Source organism: Lissotriton helveticus, chromosome 9, assembly GCF_964261635.1.
Source record: "Lissotriton helveticus chromosome 9, aLisHel1.1, whole genome shotgun sequence".
Taxonomy (NCBI): domain Eukaryota; kingdom Metazoa; phylum Chordata; class Amphibia; order Caudata; family Salamandridae; genus Lissotriton; species Lissotriton helveticus.
Genome location: NC_136070.1, coordinates 502,251,334 through 502,274,718, shown reverse-complemented (window position 1 = coordinate 502,274,718; position 23,385 = coordinate 502,251,334). Strand labels below are relative to the sequence as shown.

General features: G+C 45.3%; 1 long non-coding RNA gene across 1 annotated transcript in view; it reads left to right on the top strand.

Moving 5' to 3' along the window:
• The window catches only part of LOC144782805 (uncharacterized), a 51,739-nt gene extending 29,624 nt beyond the window's left edge, over nt 1–22,115 (top strand). Inside the window, exons 2-3 of the long non-coding RNA XR_013601269.1 lie at nt 19,314–19,457; nt 21,261–22,115. This is a non-coding gene — a long non-coding RNA (uncharacterized LOC144782805). The remainder of the gene's footprint in view (nt 1–19,313; nt 19,458–21,260) is intronic.
• Nucleotides 22,116–23,385: the final 1,270 nt, after the last annotated feature.

The following is a 23,385-nucleotide window of genomic DNA, read 5'->3' as shown; positions in this document are numbered from 1 at the left end:
GATGCTGCCTCTGTTTGACTGTGCTGTGCAGGATGTCCACCACCACCACCTACTTCACATGGACATGGGCGGTTGCAAAGACCACAGAAAGGCACACCTAGTCCACACCTACCTCAACAGACAAAACATAGAGATCAGCTTTTTGCAGGAGAGAATCGCGCAGGGCCCATTGGCCCCCGGGTTAAGCACTTGGTGTAGGGGGGAAGACCTTCTCATCAGCTTATTCAAATTACGCTATGGGCATGGAGGTGCTGTTGCACAAGGGGCCCTAATGGCAGCTGGCTCACTCTCTTGTCAACCAGGACACCCTACACATTGGCACTGGCTGCTATGTATGGACCTAAAACGGATGACCCCGATTCCTTCTCTGGGATCTGGACAAAAGTATTTATTTATTTATTTGAAGGTTTTATATAGCGCAATCAAGACCCTTGCGGGTATCAGAGCGCTTTACATCTCATACATTAGAAGCAAGAGTAAACAGGAAAAAGAAAAACATTTTGCATAAAAGAATCCAATTATAGGTGATTTAGATATAAGGTGCTCAATAGTACAGAACTAGCAAATAAGATACGGTGCTCAATAATACAGACTAATAATTGACATCTAGTAAAACATAAGTATTTCACGTGAATTTGGCCATGAAAATCACTTTCACTTCTTTTTTGAAGGTGGTATTAGATGGGTTTGTTCTTGTTTCTGTGAACAAAGCATTCCAGATCCTGGGAGCTATTCTAGAAAAGGCCCGGTTGTAAGTTCTTTTCTTGGCAAATCGTTGTGGTTTCAGTAAAAGATTCTTGGAGCTTCTGGAACATGTATTACCAGCAGATAGTACCAGTTTCTGAGCTAGGTAGCTCTGGGAATTGTGGTGTATGGCCTTGTGCGTCATACATGCTATTTTTAGGTTAATTCTAGCCTCAAACAGTAGCCAGTTGCTGGTTCTAAGGTCTGGTGATATGTGAGAGTATTTCTTTGATCCTGTGATGAGTATCGCCGCTGAACTAATAGCGGCTCTTAACAGGGCTGTCGACGTCCTAGGGAGGCTGCATAAGGTTACTGCCCCGTATTCCACTCTTGGGATTACTAGGGCCTGAACTGCTTGCTTAAAGTCGTTTGCTGGCAAGAAGGGTTTTAGTTTTTGCAGTGTTTTCAGGTGGAAATTTGCTCCTTTTGTGGAGGCGCTAATATTCTTCTGCATTTTTCGGCTTCTGTCCAGTGTCACCTCTAGCGATTTCGCTGACTCGACAATGAGCGGTTGCCCTTGGAGTGCTGTTAGGTGCTTCATCCATTCCAGGATGGTGGATGATTTGTTGGAGGGGGCGATTAGGAGGAACTCGGTTTTGAGGGCGTCTAGTTTCAAATGTATTTCGGCTAGCCATATTTGAGGTTTTTGTAGTGTTGTGTTGAGAGCTTTGATGTCCTCAAGTGAATGGATCTTGATGTAGAGTTGAGTGTCGTCTGCATACATATGGAAATGGACCTTTGAGAGACTGAGAAGTTTGGTGAGAGGCTCCATGAAAAGGTTGAATAGTGTGGGTAAAAGGGAAGATCCTTGCGGTACTCCTAGCGTGATTGGCACAGGGTTGGACAAGGTTTGATTGACCTTGAATCTTTGAGATCTATTTTGGAGGAAAGAGGTAAACCAGGTAAGCACGGATCCGGATATTACCATTCTGAGTTTCAGTAGTTCTAGCAAGTTGTCGTGTTTGAGGGTGTCAAATGCCAATGACAAGTCGAGTAAGATTAGTAAGCAGGCTTTGTTTTGGTCAAGGATTTTTAGAGTGTTGTCAATTATGTGTGTCATGGCTGATTCAGTAGTGTGGCCTCCACGGAAGCCAGATTGGTATTGGTTAAGCAGGTTGAATTGATCAATGTGGTTGCTAAGCTGAGTGTGAACACATTTTTCCAGGAGCTTGGCTAGAGTGGGGATGTTGGATATCGGGCGATAATTATTTAGGTCTGATGGGTCAGCTGTTGGTTTCTTTAGAATACGGGATACCTGCCCTGTTTTCAGGATATCTGGGATGGTACCTTAACGGAGGGAGGAATTTATAATCTTGGTCCAGAGAGGTAGTAACAATGGTATGAAGTCTTTTAGATAGTTAGCTGGAAGTGGGTCTGTGAAGTGGTTGGAGGGATTCAGGGCGTTTAGTGTCTTCAGTAGAGAATTTTCACTATAGGTATTGAAGTAGGACCAGGATGCATTGTTTTTCAGGTTGAATTTTGTGGAGTATTTGACTGAGGCACCTGTCAGGGTGGTGCAGAGTTATTTTGCATGACCTTCAGGGATAAAAGATCATTGAGTAATTCAGTTTTTATGGCATCCAATTTTGTATTGCAATATGAAGAAAATTCCTCACAATTAGGTTGGGTGTCAGGGGTAGCCTTGGGGTGAATGGGAGCTCTCTTGTTTTGGGCTTTGATTAGATCGAATAGTTTTTGGGGCGGTTTTTGGCTTGATCTAGTTGATTCTTGAAAAAGTGGGTTTTAGATCTTCTGATCTTTTTGAAGTAGGCGTTTCTGGTTATTCTTAGTAGTTTGAGGTGTTCGGCTGATGGAGCTGATCTCCATCATCCTTCAATCAATCTAAGTAAGTGTCTGTCATCATTTAGCCTACCATCATACCAGGGTTTTGAGTCTTTTGTGGTGGTTCTTTTCCATTGTAGATGGGCTATTTTGTCTAGTAGGCTATTCATGTATTGGAAGTAGTGGTCAGTTAGGCCTTGTACATCTGTAAGGTGTTCCGGGGGACATAGATTGTTTGGAATTGCGAATGTTAGTAGGTCAGAGCCGACATTTTTCAGATTTCTCTTCCATATCTTTGTTCTCACCGGTTGTGTTGGAGGCCTTATGGCTGATACAATGACTTGAAATTAAATGATGTGATGGTCGGACCAATCAAATGGGAGGATCGAGTCGAGCTGAATGGAGTCAACTTTGGAGATGACTAGGTTGAAGGTTGCTCCTTTGTCATGTGTGGGGCTGTTACAGAATTGGTTAAGATTAAGGTCTCATAGGAAGGCTCTGAGGCTATTGACCTCTGGGTCTTTTAGGTCATCCCAGTGGAGGTTGTAGTCACCCAGGTATATTTGCATATTGTGTAGGCCGTCGTTTGTAGCAGGATTATCCATGAAGTGTTCTATGAAAGTGATGTTATCACCTGGAGGGTGGTAGAATGTGTGAAATGCGCAAATTTGTTTATTATTTCTAAAGATGTTTAAACAAAGGTATTCACAGGAGGATGGTGCTAGGGCATCGGAGTTGATCACCATTAGGTTGCTCTGATGTATGCACGCGATCCCACCACCCGGTCTTTCAAATCTGTCAAGTCTGGTGTTGTCATGGTTAGGGGGTACAAGTATGTCCAGGGTGGGTGTAGATGATTCATTTAGCCATGTTTCCGTCAGGATTAGGATGTCTGGTTTGTTTGTGAGAAGAAGATCAGCTATATCAGCTGCGTGTTTAGACGCGGACCTACAGTTTAGGAGTATACATTTTAACTGCGTCCTGTTGGGTAATATGGTGGGTTCAGATGTGAGAGAGATTCGTGTGAGGTTGCTTTCAATTATGCCTCTGTAGTTGGATCTTGTATATCTGTTTGTGTTGATAGGGATAGACTGGATTAGGGAGTGTATTTGTAAGTTATCTGTGTGCCCAGAGTTATGTGGGAGGAAGGACTGTTCATAGGAGCAAAGTAAGGCACCTAATTCTTTAGACGATAAGGAATTTTTCAACCTGGATGGGCGGGATAAGGCATTATGGTAAGGCACTGTACGCCATTTTGGGGGCATCTGCTTTTGGGAGATTTCTTTTAGATAATGGGTGCGATTAGAATTTTTGCTGTGTGGTCTCTGGTCTCAGTCCCTGCATTATCCTAAGGGGTTGTGACTTCAATGCTATAATGTACAACCAGTTGGACCGATCTGGTCTCTCCAAGAGCCTGCACCCACATGCTGCAAGAAGCCTGAAAATGTTAGCCCATGATAACTGTTTACTGGATGATTGGTGACAAGCACACCCCCATACATGTGAAGACACTTGCCTTTCAGCATTTTACAATGCATGGTCTAGACTGGACTATTGGCTGGTTTCCAAGGATGTCCAAACCTGGACCTCCACAGTGGCTCACCTGCCACACAACCATTCTGACCACACCCCAGTCTTGCTGGTGTTGCAGATCCCACAGGTGACTCCCAACACCTTCACTTGGAACCTGCCAGTGGGAAGGCTGCACAATGCAGCATTTCAGGAGGAGATCCGAAGTGAAATAACAGAGTACACAACATGGGCTCTGTGCAATCACCATCTAACTCTGGGAGGCATTCAAAGTTATGATACATGGTGCCTGTATCTCAAAACATTCTGGGGTCTTAAAAGCTATTCGGGGAACGCTGGCCTGGCTTGAAATAGATGTTCAGACTCAGGAGCTACCATACTTCCATTCCAAGGACACTGCTATCCTGGTCTGTATCCGGGATAAAATTTCGTAATTCCAAGAGGAAGCCCTCTGCGAGACTCGCTATCTACATTTTGATGCACAAGTCCAACACTATGATGAGGGTGACCGCCTGAGCAACTTCCTTGCAGGTTTGCTATGCACTCCTCATGCATCCAGCTATGTCGCCACGTTTCTAGACTCTGAGTCCAATATTGTGTTGTCCTCACTGAAGCTACTAAATGTTCTGTCTTCCTTCTATGCCCAGATACATGCAGCTACTCTGACCCTCGACTCGACCACACTAACTGAATACTTTGACACTATGCAACTGCTTTGGTTAGACCCTGCTCACCGCACCAATTTAGACTCGCACACCACTGAAACCACTGAGCATGTAATTAGGAGCCTGTCAGGGACAACGTACCTGGTCTTGATGGGCTCACCACTACGTTTTATAAAAAGTTTGCCCCACTTCTGGCCCCACACCTTCTAACCAAGTACCAAGACTCCCTAGACACGGACGTTCTACCGCCCTTGCTTAGGGATGAGGTTATTATCACCCTCCTCGAACCTAATAAAATGCCCAACTGCTATGATTCATATCAACCCCTTCCACTAATACATTTTAATAATAAAATGTATGCCAATGTTCTCGCAAATTGTTTGCTGCCCCTCCTGCCCCTGATTTTAAGACCTGATCAGTCGGACTTCATTCCTAGCCGCTCTACTTCACAAAACCTTCACAAAATGTTTGCGGTAATTCACCACCTTGATTCCCAAGTCCCTGCAGTCACTGCCTTACTTGACACCACTAAGGTGTTTGACTTTCTGGAGTGGGCATGCCTCTTTCCACTCCTGGCGCTTCTTCTCTTAAGCCTGAGTTTCATCAAGCAAGTACGGCTCCTTTACACTCTTCACACTGCTCAAGTGTGCTTAAATGGCCTAATTTCTCATCCCTTCCCAGGCACTCAGGGCACACGGCAAGGGTGCCCACTATCAACGCTACTTTTCACCATCACGATTGGTGTTGAGGTTCCGGCAGCATCACACGAACTGGGGCATACGTTTCACCACCAGGGCATTGGTGGTCTTGATTTCACTTTATACGCACGGACCCACAGGAAAACCTGGCACATCTGACATGTGAGGTCGTGCGATTTGGTGGCTATTCCGGTATTCAAGTTAATTGGGCTAAATGTATTAAATTCCCTCTCACTGACAGTACACAGGCATTTTCAACTGAGTATCCTTTGAAATGGGCAGGAGACCTGGTTAGATACCTGGGCTTATGCCTCAGTCATGATCCAAGAAGAACTATGGTGAGAAAATTAGGGCCAGTCCATGGCCTGATTGGAGGACCCTATCCCTTGCTGGCCATATTGCAATAGCGTAGATGATCATCCTTCCCAAATACCTCTTACTTAACATCACCCTCCCACTCATGGCTCACTTCCTCAAACGCTTGAAATCTAATATGGTTATTCTCATATGGTCGGGTAAACAACCACTCCTGGGAGCTCCTCACTCTACCACTCACACAAGGTGGCTTGGACACACCAGACATGACATTATATGCTTACTGTGCCCAAGCTCAATTCCTTCATTTCTGGCGATACCGAACTCCATTCCAACCACTTATGGCCATACAGACAGACCATGTGCCCCCTGTCTGTTATTTCTCCCTTTTAGAGTTCCATGAAATTGACATGGTCAATTGCTTGTGCTGGGCACGGTAGGTACTGAGGAAAAGAGCAGGACTATCACTCCTATACGCCCCCTCCATCTCACTCACCAACAATGCCTTGATAGCACCGCTTCTAGATAGGGGTGCCATTACACTCGCACATAAGCATAATATTAGACTGTTTTCAGACCTTTACCTTGACGGATGGTTCCTTCCACTCTTTAAGGCTGCGGCATCCCCACCCCTGACTCTAGTGCACATACTGCTATACTATCAATATAAAGCTACCTGCCATGAGCTACATGACACATTACCATACTCGCCGCCGGCCCTCCAAGAGCTGTAACATATCCGCAACTTCCCCTCCCCATATAAATTGATAACACGCCTCTACAATACTATGCAGAGTTCCTCACCAGTCACTCTCCTGGAGGACATAGACCAGGCCTATCTGCTGTTCAGTGGTCCTTTTGCTGCAGACAATTGGAGCTACTCTCCCCAAATTATAGACTACATCTCATTCACTTCAACTTTCTGCATCGTCTCTATCACACCCCTCTACAGCTTTTCAAAATGGGGCTAGTTCCAGACCCCCACTGTCTACGCTGCAGCTCACCACTAGCTTCGTTTATCCACCGCACTTGGCAGTGCCTGAAGGTATCATCCTTCTGAAAGGAGGTCTCCGAGCATAGACATACGATCAGCGGACACTCATTCCCCCTGGGGGGTCTGCTAGGCTATGTGAAAGATACACCCAACACGTGCTGTTGCCTCGCTGCCATGAAACTCCTGTTGGCTAAGCATAGAGTGACCATACACTGGGGTAGGAAACCCACTCCTAACATCAAAGCATGGCTATGTGATGTAGCATACTGCCAAGATCAGTTAAGCAACTTTTGGGAACTAATGCCAATCCAATCCCACCCCAGAGATATCTGAGAGCCATTTGCCTTTTTCCTTCGCCAGAGGGATTTCAGCTCACCCTTGGTGGGTGCTGTAGGTAAGAGCAGTGGGGCCGAATGGGGATGGATTTTGACAGACGACGAAGATGGAAAATTAAATATTTATTTAATTTTCATTCCTGTTCATCTGTCAAATTCCCCCCCCCCCCCCAATCCGGCCCCACCGCTCTCTCCTGCACTTGCGTGGCTGCCACCGAGGGGGATGCCCAGAAGGGGACAGCCCATTGCCACTCGCTTTAATGCCCTGAACATCATGTCAAGGTATGGTTTTCCCCTTTTGTCCCTGGTCCTGTAGATGTGACCCCTGGCAGACTTGAAAACTCATCTGCATTAAGACCATGAGTTCTTTCAATGGGATGTTATAGCCATTATAATGTTATCCTAAACTCTGTATTTGCACTAGTGTCTACATATGACAGTTTGAGCGCATCATGTGCACTGTGTTCTGATCAAGATTGTTTACTTTGTGCTTCTCCCTGCCACCTTCCACTCATCCTTCCCTTCCGCTCCCCTTGCTTTCCTACCTTCTGTTCCTCTGACTTTGTTGTCTTGTTCATAATGACAAATACCAATAAAAACAATTTTTAAAAAATGAGGATGGTTCAAAACCTAAAAGATCTCAAACTTCAGGGAAATGCATTAAAATGGGAGAATCCAGGAAAATGTGGCAAGTGAGAGAAGGTGTCACATTGCAGAAGCTTGGTCAAGAGTCTTCTTGGGTCAGGGGAATTTTTAGTATTAGCTTAAACCACACTCAGCATGAGTCAAATGGAATAAGTGTAGAGGTCTAAACCTCTCAAAGTCCAAGGAAAAGTGGCCGTCAGCTTAGACAGTGTAGACTCCAACCACTTGCACCAAAATCACTCATGTACCACCCCTCGGTTCATATTATCAAGGGTGCCATTGTGCTTTTCCATTCTCACATTGTAAGCTGCAACATTTACAAAATGACCCACATTGAATATGGGAATGACATTGTCCTTGCTCAACCTAGCCATGTTGTAACTGTTGTAACATTGCTGAATAGGGCTCTTCAATTAACGCTCTGGCTCTCCATGTTCCTTTCTTAAGGTATTCTTCTCAGGCTCTCTCTATCGCTAATACAGTGTTGTATCTATTCTCAAACTAGCAATGTATGTGATCGCACCTACAGGTGAAAAGTCATGCAAGCAGAACTGCAAAACAGTATTTTATGTAGAATGGACAACCGCCCTAGTAAGGGCAATTTTAGAATAATAAATCAATTGTGCACATGTAATATGTGTATGCACTTTTAAATACAAATGAATATAACTTATCAGTACATTGAATGAAATATGTGAAACATTAGTGCACTCATTACATAAATTCACTGTCCTTTCTAGAGTAGACACATTATAAAGAAGTGAGGATGGTTTATTCATCAAATCTCCAAAGATTATCTCATATAAGGCCAGATGTAGGTAATCCCAGATTACCGATTCTTAAATACCGAATCATACCGATTCGATATTTAAGAACTGGCAATCGGGATGTAGGTAATTTTACCGATTTAATTACCGAATCGGTATGATTAGGTAATTACCGAATCGGTATTTCCCGATTCGGTAATTGCCATTCAATTCCTATGGGCCTGGGGGCCCATAGGAATGAATGTCAATTACCGAATCGGTAAATACCGATTCGGTAATTGGGGGAAACATTGAAGGGTGGCAGGGTGTCACTTTGACACCCTGTTGCACCCCTCAATTGTGCATGGGTGCACATGTTGCAGACATACATGCCCTTAGGGCATGTATGACTGCAACATGGCACTGTTTAAAAAGCAAAAGAAATGCTTTTTATAGGGTTTTCATAATTTACCACCAACTTCTAGTTGGTGGTAAATTAAGAATTCTTAAACCCCTGTAGCACTGATTACAGTGCTACCTACATGTCAAAATACAGATTCGGTAATTATACCGATTCGGTATTTTACCGATTCGGTAAAATTACCGAATCTGTATTTTAACATGCCCCTACATCCCAAACTCCAAATACCGGTCGGTAACGGCCGAAATCGGCTGTTACCGACCGGTATTTGCCTTCCTACATCTGGCCCTTAATATGTTGATGTCACACAGTGTTATGTATGCATGCATGCACTTCAATAATGATGTCAAATGCAACACCTTTAATATTAATGTTGTTAGGCCCCACAGGAAAAATGTGCTAAATGCACATTTATTTTATGTATTTGTGACATGTAAAAGTGGGCCTACAATTACACTGCTTCAAACCCAATGTTATCCTATGGGACAGGTAGGCCTCACAGTAGTGAAAAGCAAATGTAGGAGTTTTTCACTACCAGGACATGTAAAACCTAAACGTACACGTCCAACCTTTCAATAACAATGAATCCTGCTTCATGGGCTACCTAGGGCCCACCTTAGGATTGACGTATGTGCGATAAAAGGGGTGTTTAAGGTTTGGTTAGGGGTATATACTGCCAGGTCAACTTGGCAGTGTAAAACTGCATCCAGGCTGCAGTGGCAGGCCTAGGGTATGTTTTAAGATGCTACTTAAGTGGGCGGCACAATAAGGTCTGACGGCCTACTAGTAGCAGTTACATTTACAGGCCCTGGGTATATGGTAGACCACACTACATGAGACTTACAAGTACATTAAATATGCCAATCAGGTGTAAGCCAATTAAACCTTCTTTAGGGGAGTGAGCACAAACACTTTAGCACAGGTCAGCATTGGTAAAGTGCACAGAGTCCTAAGACCAACAAAATGGAATTTCAGCAAACAAAATCGAAGTAAGTAGGAAAAACGTTTGGGGGGAAACCTACCCTAAGGCTGACAGGTCTAAAAGTATCACTCATAACAGTGCCCGCTTCCCATCTATGTTTCCATAACTATGCAGGATGAGGACAACTACTGTAATGGCTTGCTTCTAAATCTCAATAAAATTAGAATGATGCAATTCCCACATATCTGAATTTTCTAATTTCATTAATTTCGTCTTTTGTAAATAATACGTAAAGTACCCTGCACTTGCAAGGCCGGAGCACTTTGTTAGCGGTGTGTTAATGTGTTTTTTTTCTGAATCTGAATAAATCCTTTTCAGAAAGGTCAAGGTGCACATTGACTATACAGCTGTATGAAATCTACATCTGCACGTTAATAGGATGATCTTCTCTGCCCCCGCCCTACTTGTTAGGTGATCGGGGGAAGTCTTTTTGAATGTAATGGCCCTGGAAAACGTACCAGGGACATTCGTCACTTAACATCTTTTGAAAAAGATGCTGCTTTTGACCTTGTTTACATCAATCGGCAAGAAAACACATGTGAGAAAAGAAATCAAAAACTGGTCCAGGTAAACCTTGACTCCTCTTTGATGAAGTCTTAGAACACTAAGTACAAATATTTTCAAAGCAGTCTTCGTGACTGCCAGAAAAGCAACCGTTCCTGAAGCCTCAAAGAAGTTTAGGCTCCCATTTTGTTATAGACATATCAATTCTATTCTGGAATATCGAGTAGGGAATATTGTATTCAAAATATTGAGGACAAAAATATCGAAAGGTATGTGCATATAGGGAAGTATAGATGTATTATTCTTAACTCTATATCCACGTACCTTGAAAATATATATAGGTGTAGTTAGTTATAAAAAATGTATACATCTTTCTATAATATTGTCCTAAATATTATGGCTACGATATTAACGTATAACAGTATTCCCTACTAGATATTTACGACCCACAGCGATGATGCATACTGATGATTGTGTAATTAAATATTGTGTCTATTTCTCCCTCATTCAGACTCAACGTTACTATTAAATTTTGTTGTTGCCAGTGAAGTTGCCTTTAGTCAGGTAGAAAGTGGGCCTAGTCATACCTGTGTTTAGTAGTGACCGTTTTTGTATTTTTCATTGCACTTTAACCATTGGTATGTTTTTATTGGCAAAAGTGGAAACAAACTCATCCAGTTTTGGTAAAAATATATAAAGTGGTACTGAAGCCCTCCACTTTGAGGAGCAGATATACTAAGATGAGGGGCTTCATTAAATAAAAGGGAGAGCAGAACAGGCCATATCTGCTAAGAAATTGTGCCGTTGCTCTTTTACCAAGCACTTGCCCGCTTTAGGCTCTTGCAACATCTCTCATACACTTGCGCCATAGTGCAAGGGTGTTTGCGTGATGCCAAGCTATGTTTTTGAATTAGAAGGATACCCTTTCACTAAAAATACAATGCTTTGACAAAGTTTAAAACACTTCTTACTTTGTATGTGTGCTGTGCAGCATAGCAGACATACAAAAATGCAATCGTTTAGAGAAAAGAAAGCTTTTCTCCAACTTATACCTGTCTCAAGGAGTTGGCTTTTTTATTCAAATCCCTGTCTACCAATGTTAGTATATAGGGATTTGCGTAAAAACCCCTGGGTGGCTGCATGGGAATTCAAATGTACCACCGACGGTACGCCTTTTTGAGGCAAAGTAGTGCATAGAGCTACTTTACATTTCTTTAGAGCTACTTTCCAAGGCAACTTAGGATCTGCATTGGAAAGTAAATCCCCATACTTCACTTTATGCTGGATTTGCCTCCCTTTTGTTAGAAAACGTTAGTATAAGTGTTAGTAAATTTCTCTGAGTTAATGCAAGAACTAGTCAAAAATGGTGAGTAGAGATTGTCCCTCTCTCTGTTTCTGACTTGTTCTGTCTAAAATGAATGCATTAACTCAGACAAAATTCTGAGCCATATGTATGAACTTTAGATGCCTCAAGCGCATTGAAAGGTGCTCAGCACTGCGCTGAGTCAGTGCACCTTATCGCAGCACGGCTCCAGGTTACTGCGCATCCCCTGGCTGATTGCATTTGCACTTACTAGCCTAATACACCCTGGGGAATTGACAAGTGTCCCTTTAAACTACATAGCCTGGGTTTTAAAGTTTGCTTATTGTTTTGTTGCTAGTCCATTTGTAGTACCTTAACTAGGGAAGCTACCAAGGCATGTGGAAATATGTTGCTTGTGGACTCCTAAAAAATACTGCATTAAAAAGGGTCACTACACTATATTTTCCTTGACACCCTCCAAACAACAATGGCATGAATTGGAATATGCAATGTGTAAAAAAAACTAATTGCATTCCATGTCTTCCAAAGAAAAAGCTAACAACACCTTGTACTGGGAGAAACTTTATTCCAGGAATTCTATAGTGAGTTAATGCATATCTCTAAAAAATAGCCCTCACTACGAGTATGGCACTTTCTGGTGCAGGAATATCAGAGGGGTGAAATCTCTGATTACTGCTGGGTTCTCTAACAAATAGGAAATAGTTGGAAATACTCTGTAAAAATTGGGGTTGGGAGCTCTGCAAAGGCGGGATGCAAACAAGTTTTGCTCCACCATGCCGCTGTAGGGGTTGGGTTGGGTCCAGGCCGTGTTTCTGCTCATATCCCCTGCAGCCTAGAAAAGGATCTTGAATCTCGGACTTAGAATGATCAGATCCAGAGTTTGCAGACCTGAGAATTCTTGGCCCAAAGACACTTGGAATTGCAAATGGTAGAATTTAACACAGAGTTATGGCTTAGGGTGAAATTACACCACATGTAATGAGGGTCTACATGAGCATATAACCTTATTAATATGGAAACGCCCTCTACGCAGGAACGTTGGGCAAGATCCTGAGACGACTGCAATGCATCCTGAATGCCTCAGCATGTCTGATCCTCGACATCCCCCGCCGCAGCCACATCACACCCCACCTGAGAGACCTGCACTGGCTCCCCGTCAATAAGAGGATAACCTTCAAGCTCCTGATCCACGAACACAAAGCTCTCCACAACACGGGCCCAGCATACCTCAACAGACGACTCAGCTTCTACACCCCAACATGGCAGCTCCACTCCGCTGGCCTCGCCATCGCCACAGACCCCGCATCCGAAGAACTACCACCGGCAGCAGATCCTTCTCCCGCCTCGCCCCCAAGACCTGGAACACCCTCCCCACCAACCTACGGCAGACCCAAGACCTACTGGCCTTCAGAAGACTCCTCAAGGCCCGGATCTTTGATCAGTAGCAGCACCCCACCCCGAGCGCCTTGAGACCCTCACGGGTATGTTGTGCACTTTACAAGTGTCCTGATTGATTGATTGATTGATTAATACCCACAACAAGAAGAGGGAACAGTAGATGACAAGGTATACTCTAGCAACGCCAAAGTAAGAGTTCCCTCTAAATTGGGTACCATATCAGAATTGTCCATTAGCCAGTGTACTATTAGCAGGGAGATGGGCGATTGGGGCATAATGGCACACATAAACACACACTCATGCATTCACACATGCACACACGCACACACGCACACACACACACACACACACATCCATTCACAACACTCACTCCTATATATTCATGCACGCACCAACCATTAAAAATAAAATCATACCTGCGCAGCTCTGCCTTGAATATCTTATAAGGGTTGGGACTTCTGCTTTCCTGCTCTGACTTACCATTGATCAGCAATGAGGAAGGCAGCAGTTCCTCATTAGTCACATAGTGGGATAGGGTCAGTGACAGTGCTGACCCCATCCCACTCTTTGGTGAGGTGTCAATGATTGACAATCAGCCTGGCCAGGTGGGAGGCAATCAGTGACGCTCCCCCTCATCACAAGTATGAGGGCCTCGAGGTGATTTGTAAGGCTGAAGATGTCACACCCACAGGAACTGTGACATCTTCAGCCCAGCAAAGTTCAGCTCAGGCAGCCAGGAGCCTGTGCATTTAGCACATGTTTAGCTCCTAGCTGCCTGACCTGTAAATAAAGTGACTGTCGGGTTGGCATTTGGTCAATCTGACAGACATTTTCTATAGTGGCCAAAAGGTGAGGGACATGGCCCTTCAGCCCATTAGGATGAGCCGTGGCTGCTATTAGCACCGGAAAATGGACGAAAGTTCAGAACACCACAACATATAAATACCTCTAGGTAACGCAGTCTTCAAAATCAGCCCCATAAAATATTGATGCAAATACCAAATTGATCTAATCATTCATTCTAGAGTGTGCTGAAGTTTTTTTTAAATTTTTATTAAAGTTTTGTATAGCGCTAGCTAGACCCGTAGGTATCAGAGCGCTTCACATACATAGTGTGCAAAGCCGAAGGGCCTTACATTACCTAGAAGGCTGACAGTAAGTAAGCAAACCACGGATAAAGAATACAGTATGAACAAAAAGTAACTGTGCAGCGGAGGGGGAGGGGAAGAAAAAAAGAAAAACAGGGAGGTGGCATTATGTTATGCATCATTTCAAAGAGAAATCAAAAGACCTATGTCCATGAAATTGGAATGACAGCTGAGTTAATTGATTTGCCGGTGAGAGTAATCCATGCAAACATGTTTGGGAGGGGGGGGACAGCTCAAGAAGGAGGATTCTTCACAGTGCCACGTGTAGCACAAATGACATAATTATCTCTTTGACAACCTCTGTATGCTAAGGCATAGGATTTATATAAGTCCAGTTCAGTCTCCTACATGCTACCTCCTCCTGTGCTTGGCTATTGGCGTAGGTGCACAGTTGTAGCCTCTTAAGCACATGCATAGGCTTATATGCCAACCCACTCAAGCGTTAATGTATAGTTTTGTATTGCAGCATCAGAAGCTTGGGTACATCCTTATGTGCTCAGGGCAATTCTCATATGCACTGTGAAACCTCAGCAGTCCAAGCAAAGCAACATATGCACAGGTATAGCCCCATAAGCAGAAGTATAGCCTTCTATTTCAGCTATAGTTTATATGCTCAATGCAGCCTCGCCTTTGAAGGTATAGTTTCAGATGCTTCATAATAGTCAATTAAGCATAGGTATAGCCTCTCATGCTTGTGTATAGTCTTATATACTGATGCAGAAGTTTATAAGCATGGGCATCAGCATGAGGCTGACGCAGCCACAAATGTACATCTGCAACCTGTCATGTTCAGGCCTCATGTGCCCAGCATAGAATCATAGGTACCAGTATAGCCATATCATACATGGCACTAGATCAGATTCAGTCAGGAGACTCCGGATTTTCAAGCCAAAAATTACTACATTTGGCTGTCTCCCAACTGAAATTCCCTCTGCAGCAAAAGAAGTCAACAGGGGAAATACATTCTCCTGATTATTTTCTTAAAACCTCCCACTTTCCTCTTTTAAAATGTTTACATGTACGCCCAATGCACATATATTGTCTCATCAGCTAGCATACATCTTCATATCTTCTGGACAGACTTAAAAGCACAGTGCTACCTCGTATGCACAGATTTAGTCTAATGTGTCAAATGTAACCTCGTGTATCAATCAAGTTTTGCAACTTGTGTGACAAGGGGGTTTGAGGTGTAGCTGACCAATGAGAAGTCTGCCCCCCGGATAGATTGGGAGGGTGATACAGTCCTAGAATGACCATTTTGTATTGGGCTGCTTGCGTAGTCCAATCATATATAAGGAATTAATTTGGGCTCCGCGCCACTATTTTAAGTTTAGGTAACCTGGTGGTTGATGGAGGGAGTGTCTTGGTGATTTTTTGTGGTTTGGTGCTTTGCGGTGTCGCAGTTTGGTAGTGATTGTGCTAGTGTAGCTTATAATGCGCCTACCTGGTAATGTCAAGGCAGGGCCGGTCTTAGGAATTGTGGGGCCCTGGGCGAAATGGAAGATGCGAGGCCCCTCTAATTTTCATGTGACATCACATCCGGGGCCGGCGGCGGGGCCCCCCTGAGAAACACACACACTCTCGATATTATTAGACGGACGGAAGAATGCACTGTGCTGTGCTCACCACTGCGCAGCGCTTTTCCCCAGGCCATCATCATTTATTATTCCCGCAACTGCGGGGCCGGCTGCGGGGCCCCCCTGAGAGCGAGGCCCTGGGCAGCTGCCCATACCGCCCATGGCTAGGACCGGCCCTGTGTCAAGGGATGCTCGTGTCGAGGAGGCGATGAGGCTGCTGCAGGATCCAGAAGGCTTGACCTCATGGCGGGTGGTGGGGCCGCATTGTTGGGAGTCCTGCCCGTCCAGCATGGTGGGTGTCAGAGGGAAAGTGGCGTGTAGTGGAGCCTCACATGATGGGGTAAGTGAAAGGGACCGGACCCCAAACCTTGCTTGAGAGGAGGTACAGGAGGAAAGTGAGCGGGTACGGATCATTGGAGACGTGACCTAGGTGCCAGCGTTGCCACGGCAACATCCGTGAAGGCGCTGAACATAGTGGAGGGAAGCACAGTGGCCCCATATCATACTCTCCATGTCTACAGGGCAGCTAGGGAGAAGGCTGGTCAGGAGCGGTAGGTATCAGCAGAGTCACCCACCAGATATGCAGCACGAGTGTTTGCGGGGAAATATGCGTGCAGATTCAGCTGAACTGCTTGCAGTATTTGCTGAGGAGGAAGGAGAGTGGCAAGGGGGTTGACAGGGGTCTGGGAGCTAGGGTAACCAACTGGCATGGGTGCAAATTCAGGACGGTCAGCGTAAAAATTCAGGACAAAAATTCAGGACAGAAGGTCAAAATTCAGGACAAAAATTTGGGACAAAATATAAGTTTTACAGACATATCAGAGGAGGTGGCACAATCATATATATATAAGTAAATAGACAACCAAAATAAATACAAGTCAAAATAAGTTTATATAAGGTTGCGCCAACCGTGCACTTCACAGTTTTTCAGTATGCGTGCAGCTTTGCAAAGCGACATCGGGCCCTTTCGCCAATCAAGATTTGTGCTAGTAACAATAAACATTAATAAATAGTATTTTTGTATTTGTATGTTGAAATCTGTCTTTTAAATGTACAGTGAAAACGCTGTTAGTTATTCTATTTTCTCCAGCATGGTGCCAAGACAAAAGCAGAATGCTTTGCCCTAGTCCCATGCAGGAGAAGGCACACCACATGCTGTCACTACATTTGGGCTCATTGTAATTCTAAAGTGCTAATCAGCTGCAGTCTCAGAATGACAATCGGCCAGTCCACAGTCTGCGCCAGGTCCGGGAGGGGTCTCTGCAAGCAGCCTCTACAGATTAAAAGTTAAGAGTGAGAGGCTCCGAGTGAAATCTTTTAAACTCACGGGGCCTCTCGCACGGGAAACAACATTCCTTACTGAAATTTCCTATTTCGATTTTAGTATGATGCCTGTAATGCATCCGTAATTTGAGATCCCCAAATTACGGACGCCTTACAGACATCATACTGAAATGACGGATGGTCCGTGAAATTTACGGACGGTTGGTCACCCTACTGGGAGCTTGGGTCCGATTTGAGGGAAGCCTCATGCTTGGTCAGTAAGCAGAGTGAGGCACTACGCCTGATTAGTGGGCTTGGGCGGAGTTCGCAGAGTTCCGCGAAGTATCTGAAAAACTCCATTGCTCTGCAGGCAGCAGAGTGCATTTGTTCACACACTTGACTTGATGCTAGTGAGCGCGAGCAAGGAAAAACTCTGCTTTGTGGAGCGGAGATTTTCAGAACTCTGCAAAACTCTGCAAACTCCGAAAACGGAGCAGAATTCACCGCCCAGGCCTACTGATGAGTGGGCCAAAGTGACAGGGAGGTGGTGAGGTCTCCGTGCCCTGAGAGTGACATAGCAGACTGGGGGAGATCAGATATCTTTGATCACAGGGAGAAGGAGGTGAGGGAAGGGGGATACAGGGTTGCACACTTGGATGCGTATTTTGGGAAAGGGGATCCTTGCAGTGGGACACATTGGGGCCACGGCCCAAGGAAACTGATGATGGTCTTTTGGGGAGGGGGAACTCATCCCGGGTGAGAGGAAGGGGGTGGCTGCAGGGGAAAGCTAGGGTACTGCCTCTTAATTGGTAGCGACCATGTTGGAATGATGCGGGGAGAATAACGACCGGGATGAGCAGTTATTGGAGGATGAGAATTTAATTGAAATGCATCTGCAGCAGCCAAAGGGGGGTTGTGGGGGGAAGGGGGAAGTGTATGTGTTATGCGGAACGATAAGAGACTCCAGGAGATGGTGCAGAGCCTGGCGGGTGAGGGGGATGTCAGGGCAGGCATAGGGTACCAGCGCACCAGTCCTTTTGTCTTTTTTACAGGTGCCAGAGTGGCAGATGTTTGGACTCGGTAGAGCTGGAGGCAGCTTGTCAATACCAAGGAGTAGAGAGGGCTTGACCCAGGGCGGTTTACCTGACGTCAATCCCTTCATGGCCAACACACGAAGGTCCAGGATGACCTTGTTCGCCCACCAGCTAGTAGATCTAGGACAGCCTCTGGTACACGCTCCTTAACGGACAGGCGAGAGGCATCGGCAGAGCAGCCGGGGCAGGTTAATCCAACCCTGTCCCTGGTGCTGCATGTCGCACTTTGGCTGTGACTTCTAAGTTGGTATCCAAGCGTGATATGAGTGTGGGCCCCAGTTAGGGCAAAATGGAGGACCCAATAGGGGTCACAGTACTGGACTATGAGGAGGATAGCCTGAAGGGAGGCAAAGTGCGGGATGAGGAGGCAGAGTCGGTTACATGTTATCACAGAGTGGGCGGCTAGGTTGGCAGAGCTAGAAAGGCTCTGGCAAGGCAACAGCATGGGCACTGACCTTGGCATCAGGTAAGTATAAGGACACTGCAGGAGCACCAAAGATGGTTTCTACAGGCGTGGATGATTGTGGCCTGGTAAGAGGGGAGGGGGAGCAATTCAAGCTACCTAGCTGATGAGGGGTGATGCCCCAAAACCGGTCCCAGGATGCTTGTTTCTGGTCCGTGGAGGAGTTGGCTTGGCAGCTCAGGCTGGACTGTTCCCGTGAGGCACAGGGTCCAGACTGACTTGCATATAGCTGGGCCTAAACTGGGGTGGCATGTGAGCAAAGGAAAAATGGATTTAACCGAGATTTTTTGGCTGAGGGGAATGTTTGATTTGCTCTGAAGTCAGTCCATCATCTGTGTGTCTTTTGCTTTCTCGCTCTAAGCGTGCCGGGTATGCCCAGACGTGGGTCCCAGGCTCACTGTGCCACTGGATTCGAGCTAGCCTAGCTGATTAGGCGTGATCCCCTCAAACCAGCCAAGATATGCTTGTTTCCGGTCCAGGGAGGACCTGGCTTGGCAGCTTGGGCATGACTGTTCCCATGAGGCACAGGGTCGAGACTGATTTGCATATGGCTGGGTCTAAACAGGGGTGGCATGGTCAGCAAAAGGATGATGGATTTAACCCAGATCTTTTGACTCGGGGTGAATGTTTGATTTGCTGTGCATTCTATCCATCATCTGTGTGTCTTTTACTTTCTCGCCCTAAGCTCACCGGGTGTGCCCAGATGTGGTTCCTAGGCTCACTGTGACACTGGATTCAAGCTAGCCAGGTTGATGAGGGGTGATGTTCCGAAACCAGTCCCAGACTGCTTGTTGCTGCTTCAGGGAGGACTGTTCCATGAGGCACAGGGGTAAGACTGATTTGCATATGGCTGGGTCTGCACTCTGTCCATCTTCTGTGTGTCTTTTGACAAGAAACTGGGACTAGATGTCAAGGAACTCAAAATGAAGCTGTAACCGTACATGGGCATTACTGAACTGTTGGGGGCTTATCTCATGATAGCTATGAAGGAGCGTATTTCGAAGAGCGAATATTTGGAGATGTTAAAGCTCTTACATAGAGAGGTTCGCTGCAAGGAAGGTTTGAAGAAGGAAGAATATGAGTTGGCAAAGAAGTCAAAGGTACCCCTCACAATAGAGAATTGGACCTCGGCATTTTTAATTTACACCAGCATATATTGCAAAAAATATCTGGAGCGGTGCATGGCCATGTTTAAGTCCCCGAGTGTAATGCAGAAGGCTCAACTCACAGGGGTTTATGCTTGGGCCCAATACGATGAAGAATTTAGGGTGCCCTTGGCCAAGTGGGGGGGATCGGAATCAGATTTACAGCAGCACACCATGGGTGCCGCAAAGTTGGGTAAGACTATTTTTACAGCAAGTGGCCTGCTGATTATATGTCAAGGTCGTCCTACCCGGGGCAGGATGGTGGTAGCTACAACACAGCCAGGGTCTGAGGGTACCTGCTTGTATTTCAACAAGGGAATGTGCACACAGTACTGTAAATTTCACCATACATGCTCAAAATGCGGTGGATGGCACCCCCAGGTTAACTATTTTGGAGCAGGTGGGCGTATCAGACTAAGGCAGCAAGGCTGTGGCAGCAGTATGGGGAGGTCATGGGGCACCAGAAGCAGCAATTCACAGGTTCCAGAGGTGGGAGGGGGCCCCAAAATCGGATGCAAAGTAATCATGCTCCTGTTAAACTCAAAAGGTTAGAGTATTTGGCTGGGGTTTTATAGGTGACCAGAAGATGCACAGCTGTTACGGGAGGAGTTTTGTTGGGTGTTCCAGTTGGGTTACGGTGCTCAATTGGAGTGGTGCTCAAGAAGGAGTAGGGTCAATTCCGTTTGATACAGCATCTGTCCTGACTTTTTCTCGCTCACAGTGGGGGCGATTCTGGGGTCTGGCCAAGGACGCAGACAGAAACCAGACGCCCATGCTGGTCCATAGGCAATGCCCAGTGGTACGACTGGTGATAAGGTCCATCACAGAGTTGACATGGATAACATATAGCCAGGCATGGACGGAATTCTTAGCATCAGGACCGCGGTGACGGTAGGAAGCTTGGTTGTGGGCGGAATATGCAATTCAATATATTTTGGAACCAAAGAACAGGGGCTTATCTCAGGTTACCATTGCAGGAAAATTGGCTGGAATTGCCTTTATGGGAAAGTTGTTATGGGGTTACCCTCTGAATGTGGGGGAATTGGGCCGTAGAATGCTGGAGGGCTGGGTGCGGGAGCATGGTCAGGTGGGCCCGGCACACATTCTGTAATCTTCTAACTTACTTTGCAAAGTTCTGCGCCAGTTCCCAGAGGTGTTCAAGGACGTGTTAAAGAATTGCCCATTCTCTACCCTGATGGTGTGGATTTTTTTAGGGCTTTCTGGGTTTCTGAATTTCTGGGGAGTGGGGGTGTGTATCAAGTCAAGTGGGAAGACATTTTCAGGATATCAGGCTGTTTAGAAATTTGGCTCTGTTGCTCCAAAACCAAACAAAGAGTGAATGGGAAGAGCGTCATATTGCACACATTTGATTCATCACGGCCCTGCCATGTAGAGTGGGGTGAGCACTGGGCAATTTGTTTTGCATCAGACTCAGTTTTTTTGTTTCATCATTGTGAATTTCTTACTGCTTGTCTGTTTCCTCCTAGGTGGTGGTGAAACCAGAAGCTGAGGAGATGGCCATCTGGGTGGTGGGCCACACATTTATTAAGTGGACAGCTATACAGGCTCAACAGAGTGGTCTGGGATCCAATCTACGCTTCAATAACTGTTTGTTTTCTATTACTTGGAAGGGGAATGAGGGCATGTCCGAGAGAGATTTATTGTTGACATTGAGTGGCATGATGGAAGATGGGAAATGACAGGACTTGTTGATTCTTCACCTAGGGGAAAACATTTAGTCAAAGAGAAAGGGGTAGTTCTGATGAGGAATATGTAAAGGAACTAATTGTTTTGTTCTGTGGACAGAGTTTGTGCTACGAAGGACTTAGAGAGGGATGAGCAAGCCAGCAGCCATAAAAAGGGCAAGGAAGAAACTGAATAGGGAAATGTCACTTTTTTTAAGGTGGATCGGTTTTGGATGAAATTGCAAATTAGACATAACATTTTCCCATTCAGACAAAAAATTTGAAGCCATGGAGTTTTTCAGGGGAGACAGGGTGCATCTGTAGTGGATAGGAATGGATCTGCATTTGTTGGAGCTTAGAGAAGCGTTGGTCAGGACTTGTCATATTGGGCGTTAGGGGCTCAGGTTAGTAACACACTTGTGGGTGGGCAGAAAAGGGGCAGGTTCCTAACCACCTTTTCTCAGTGGCAGAGGACTAGAAAGTTTGCCAGGGGTTGGCAGAAGTTTGGTTGATGTTGCCAGTTGATGAACTGTGTGCAAAGGGAGGGTAGCCAGGCAGTTTAACGTTCAGTTTAGGATAGGCGGTTACTTACAGGTTCATACATACAGTCATAGGATGTAGGGGGAATAGAAGTTGGACATTTTGAAATGCACTACATTTAAATGAGTTAGTTGCGGGGGTGAGTATGTTGTGGGGACCTTAGGGTGGGGATGGGGGTTGGTTCCCTTGATGTTTAGCTAAGTTTTAGTTGTGTAAGGAAGTTGGCCTGGAAATTTTCTGATGTGCACCTGTTTCAATAAATTAGCATTTTTCAGGTTTTTTTGCTGAACCCCTCAATCCCAAGGTGTTGATGGTGGCTGCCTGCACTGACTCATCGCTAGCATAGGCCACTCGGAGCATGGAAGAGATAACTGTGATGGCGGAGTGATGCAGTGCTGGGGAACAGGGGGACTGGCAATCGCTGATCCGAGCTGTGGGTAAAGCCTTTCCCTGGGTGCAGCTTGTCGGGTTATGTGAATATGGGGCAGTCTACTGGATGTGTGATATGGCCCTGTGATTTGATGACTGCTTTGACAACACTGACAAACTCTCAGAAATATGCAGGACTCATCGTTTCATATAAAGATGTTTTACAGCCCCACAACTCCCTCTGCAAAAATAAGCAACTATCTGACTTCTTGGCTACAAAACAAGTCGCGGTTCTGTCCAGTCATATTAAATCCTACCAAACTACAGCTTCCAATAGATTGGCCACTAAAAAAAAAACTTCAAAACAGGTGCTGCTTCTATACACAGATTCTATTAATTAGGGAGGACCAATTAGTTAGGAATCTCCTCTGCAATATTGTGGTATTGAAATTTCCCAGGCCAAAGGAGAACTAAATATAAGTCACTCAGGCAACCTAGTGGCACATGACCTAAGTGAAGGCTTGAAACGGGAGCAGGAGGTTACAGCAGAAAGGTCTCAACCGTATCCTCTTTTTCAAATATCTAAGTGGATAGATCAACCAAAGAGGTGCCCCCCCCACCCCAGTTTACATACTTAAGAACACGCTGGTCTCCTTTCTCTCACAAGGTTATGTACCTATTGTAACCGTGTGCGTCGGTTTCGCCCAGTGCTAGAGGGAAGTACAATCTGTCCAATTAATGCCCTGTGCACAATGCAATAGTTTTTCAGATTTGAGTGGACCATGATGTCCTTGTCTTCTCTCACAGTGACAATAAATTGTATAATACCTGGAGTTAAGTTCTTGCTACGAGAAATAAATCATACTGAATAGTATTTGCTACTATTTGAAGGCTTGTGCTTCCTTGTAAAGGCATTGTCGTGTGCATTCTATGAGAGAGTAACCTTTGATTTCTCATGTCATTTACTATGTTCTGTTCTATGATGACACCATGAAATGTGTCCTTTGCACTATAGTAT